The sequence below is a fragment of the Oncorhynchus tshawytscha genome, linkage group LG04 (assembly GCF_018296145.1).
Source record: "Oncorhynchus tshawytscha isolate Ot180627B linkage group LG04, Otsh_v2.0, whole genome shotgun sequence".
In the NCBI taxonomy this organism is placed as follows: Eukaryota; Metazoa; Chordata; class Actinopteri; order Salmoniformes; family Salmonidae; genus Oncorhynchus; species Oncorhynchus tshawytscha.
Window position 1 is genome coordinate 45,834,267 of NC_056432.1, and position 4,681 is coordinate 45,838,947.

Consider the following 4,681-nt stretch of genomic DNA (forward strand, 5'->3'; position numbering starts at 1 on the left):
TCCAGTCATTACCACGAGCCCGTTCTCCCCAATTAAAGGTGGCACCAACCTCCTCTGGTTTGTTATGAAGACTCATCATGAAAGGAATAGATGAGCTTTGTACGACAAGTCATCGGATTTCTACACACAACTCATTTGACTGAATAGGGCCTGGAGAACAAAAGCCATAATGTCTGTGATCAGTTCAAGTTTAACTCTCGGAGAGTAATATGACAGTGTGTGTTTACAGAGAGATGATGACATACGGAGGATCTGAGATTGTATTTGTAAATCATTTCTCCAGAGGTCTGTTCTGTGCCTACTGTACGATTTTATCTCATTAGTTCTTGTTATTTCAAAAATATTTTTTTCTAAATAAATATTGACTTTTAAATATTGAATGAATAATATATGGGTAGCATTATGCTTTATCTGTATATGCTTTACTAATCAATATCAAGTATGATATTCTGATTTGAATAATGTCACATTATTTAACATGAATCATCATCCTGTTACATCAAAATATGTATGAATCTAAAGTATAAACTGTTAGCCGGGTTACACTTGTGACATATTTATATTAAATGTCAACATTATATTATTGTAATATTATTTGCTAATTTCTGTATCGGATTAACCATTGAAAAACTTAAAACAGATTTCTTCTCTCATCAATAAAAAGCAAAGGAGGATGTCTGATCATTAAGATGATAATTAACTTATTTTTATTTAAATTGTCATTTTATTGATAACACCTTAACACATTTCCTTAAGTTTGAGAAACACATGTAGCACATTGGGGTAGCACAATAATCAGAAGAATCAGAGAAATATAGGATAAATGTATTCTACAGAAGAAACCCAAACTGACAAAAACAAAACTAAGACCCAACTGCAGAGAAATGATTGAATAAAGTTTTTAAACAGAGGGACTAGGAAAAGAGTTAAATAAATACTACAGAGATACTAGCTCAGTGTTTTCAGTACAGGTGGTCTAGTCACTGGATGGGTGCACTTTGTATTCCTATTGTTTAAAACGTTTCAAAAATTAACTCAACGAAACATAGTCCAGTGTGTATATTGTGCAGTATGCTGTGGCTAGGATTCAGTACGTCGCAGTGCATGCCTTGAATGCTCATTTTAACCACCAGAGGGCATCTTTGAGCCTATCAAGGCCTACTCCATGTTCTACTATATTTGATTGTTGCTGTTTGAGATTATGCATTCCCTGTAAGTAAAATGTCCACTTAGTCTACAGTACCAGTGACATCAAATGCAATACTATGTTAAAAATGTACTTAAATGGGAGTTAGGATTTCCCCCCAAGTCCCACATGCAAGTTCAGTTGAGCAAGAGTCACTGGAAATGCTTATGGTTTGAGGTGATCCTCTCTCTGCTGTATGTATAGAAGTAAGCCACTCTGGATTGACAACACTGAGCTCCATATAAAAGCATGCTATAGAATCATCATTACATGTTCATGTTCATCATCATCATCATCATCCTCCTCCTTGTCATAATCATCAATATCAAAGTCAGCCACTCGTCTATCTTCGCTATGTCGTCTCGAGACAAAAATAGTTTTATGCACTTAAAAAGCTCAGAAAATAGATTGAGAAAGGTTTAGTACACCAGCGTTCAGTAGAAAATGAAAAATTAGGAGACAATTCAGGGTTAACACCAAAACTAGTGTCCTGTTGACTATCATGCAAAGAAATGCCAGCTAAGATGCTAGTTAATAGCTAATACATGCTGCTTTGTACATGCTGCTATTTCTTATTTGTTTGGAGAGGGGGAAGAGGTCGGTTCACATGTTTGGTTGGCTCAATCACTCAGGAACACTTCTAGGGACATTAGAAGAGGACCTCTACATTTAAAAAAAATTCAGCCTTTATTTAGGCAAGTCAGTTAAGAACAAATTCTTATTTACAATGACGGCCTACCGTGGAACAGTGGGTTATAACTGCCTTGTTCAGGGGCAGAATGACAGTTTTTTACCTTGTCAGCTCGGGGATTCAACCCAGCAACCTTTTGGTTACTGGCCTGCTCTAACCACTAGGCTACCTGCCGCCCCAAATCACAATGCCACAGAGAGTAATTTAACATTTACGTGAGCTGTATAGAGGGAAAAACTAAATAAAACATTGAAGAAAAAGCACATAACTGACCAATAAAATAAATAAATAAATAAATATAAACCTGAGGACTAACCAACCGGCTGACCACCTCACTATTCATTGAGATGGTCAAAATTGTCAGGCCAATAATAATGAGACACTTCCAAAGGCAGCCAATCACAAGCAGGCATAACAACTATGGTGGTAGAATGGCAAAAAAACAACAACACTCACTTAGATCCAAAATGCAAAACTTCGATCAACTTCCTGGCTGACTATATGTTGCAGACACCTGACAGATCTCACATCGTCTGGATAGGTATTTAACATATCAGATAACCCCATCCTATAATATATTATAGTAACCGGATACCCGACTGCACAGTCCACGATGTGACACGCAAACCATTTGTTGATGAAATGCAACGACTGTGATATAGTCGGCCTGCAACATTACCAAACACTCCAGAGCTGATTTTTCTTCATATACATATACATGGGTGTGTGAAGCCATCTCTTCCTAAAACATGTAAATCCATCTGTCCATCTCACACTGGCAAAAAAACACAATGAGTAGTAACACTAGTCAATAACATGCAATAGTAACACAAGTCAATGAAGATGATATTACAAATGTGAAAATGTAATATACATAAAAATCATAACAAAAGTAAGTTGTGGACTGAAGGTAGAGGACTGATAGGACTGCTGAAATAAAGCCTCTCCTCTCCTCTCAAATCTCCATCATGTGGAAAACCAACACAGGAGCTATTCCCTTATACACAGTCTTCTGGATACCCTGAGACCTCAGTCACATTCTTCCACTCTGAAATGAGCAGCAACAACTAGAGACCACAGGACAGAGGGACAAGGTGTACGCAAAGTAAACACCCACACATTTACTTGACCTCACCACTAAAACACCTGCTACCCGCAGACTGCACAGGCCCACATCTCTCCAATCCAACAGCCTGCCCTGTTAGCTCTCCATTAAACCCCACTAAACATATTAAACAGGCATGGAGCCCTAGGCACGGCTCTATGCAACGCAGGACCTCAGTAGTTTCCAGATTTTATATAGGTTCAGAGTGCAACTTGGCTCAAGGTTGACGTGTGAGAGAAAGGACAGTGGCACCTTGGGACGCAGTAAGGATTTAAGTGTGTAAGGCTTCATCTCTACTCACCAAAGGTTCAAAAAGCATCCCTGTACAGAAAGATGAGATGTCAGAGGTGTTATAGGTACTGTACTGTTTTAAAGAGACTGCAAAACTGTTTTAAGATGTTGAATAATAAGTAGTGAAGTTGATATGTATGGACACTATAGCATAATACTGCTCTGGTATTGTTTATTTACTTGTTTTCTAGCGGCTGTAAAATTCTATAGAGGCCTCATTTGCAGTTTGTGCAGTGCAGTGCAGGAGGTGCAGTGCAGTGTACCGCAATATCTAATCGAACCACCGGGAGCACTGGGGATCACAGAGCCTTCCCACACACCAACGGCAAACACCAGTGTAAGAGAGAACCGGTAGGTCTACCCTCTGAGATATGTTAATAATAATAAACACAAAAAAGGCAAAAACATGATTAGTGTGAAATACAATAAAAGCCTCTGTTACTGTTGAATCTCGTTTCGTACAGTTGATTGTGACCGGACGACGGAAGACACCAAACCAAGCCAACCCCATTTCCAGCTATTCACATTACAAAGCTGAAAATTCAAACCAGTTGATAAAACCGGCCACCTATGGACTAATACTCCCATGTACTTGGTTCCACACACACGCACACACAGAAACACACACACATTTCTAACATTCACACACTCGCTTCCTCCACACCACGTCTAACACCCCCCTTCTCCCAAAAGTTATTTTTCTTAAACATGAGCTTTGGTCTAGTATAATATAATAGATTAAATACAAGAAGCTTATACAAAAACGACCAATACCATTTTGTCACTTAAAAGCCACAATAGAAAACAGCCACTGTGAATACTGAAAAACAACATGCTTCCTTAAAAAGATAGAGAAAACAAAAGATTTCCTTCAACTCTAGAAACCACTGGCATCAATCATTTGAATTATACAAATTACATATACAATTTCAATTGTGTAATAGTAATAATCATAATAATAATAGATTTTACTTAAAACTTTACATACTGTATTTCCTGTGTAGTGTTACGCAACACAAGTGAAGATTCACAAGAGGAAGAAGAGGGAACATCATGTAACATAAGACGAAGAATCAAAATGCACAATGAGGCCAAGAAAACACCCCAACACCCCCCATCATACCCCTCGAAACACTCCCTACCCACAGCCCAATATTGGCCATAGGTGTGGCAGTGGTTGGGTTGGAGGGGTTGGGGTTGGAGAAAAGGGGCAAAACGTGAATTTATCCAAAGTTTGGGCTTGAGGGGGAGAAGGGGGTTGTTGTTGGAAAAAACAATAGATTGTTGTTGGATGGTTGGTTGGTTGTTGAGATGGTTGTCAGTGGATACAGTGGCGGGTGGCGATAGGTAGTCGTAAAGAAGAGATGCATGCTAGGTATCTAGTGTGGGAGGCGTCTGGCGCTGCGGA

General features: G+C 38.9%; 1 protein-coding gene across 39 annotated transcripts in view; it reads right to left on the reverse strand.

Moving 5' to 3' along the window:
• Positions 1-690: 690 nt before the first annotated feature.
• LOC112248878 (calcium/calmodulin-dependent protein kinase type II subunit beta) overlaps positions 691-4,681 on the reverse strand; it is an 87,358-nt gene continuing 83,367 nt past the window's right edge. For all 39 annotated transcript variants that reach the window (XM_042320779.1, XM_042320772.1, XM_042320770.1 and 36 more), the window contains one exon: positions 691-4,681. This exon is cut by the window's right edge and continues 87 nt beyond it. The gene's annotated coding sequence lies outside the window, so the exon portion shown is untranslated.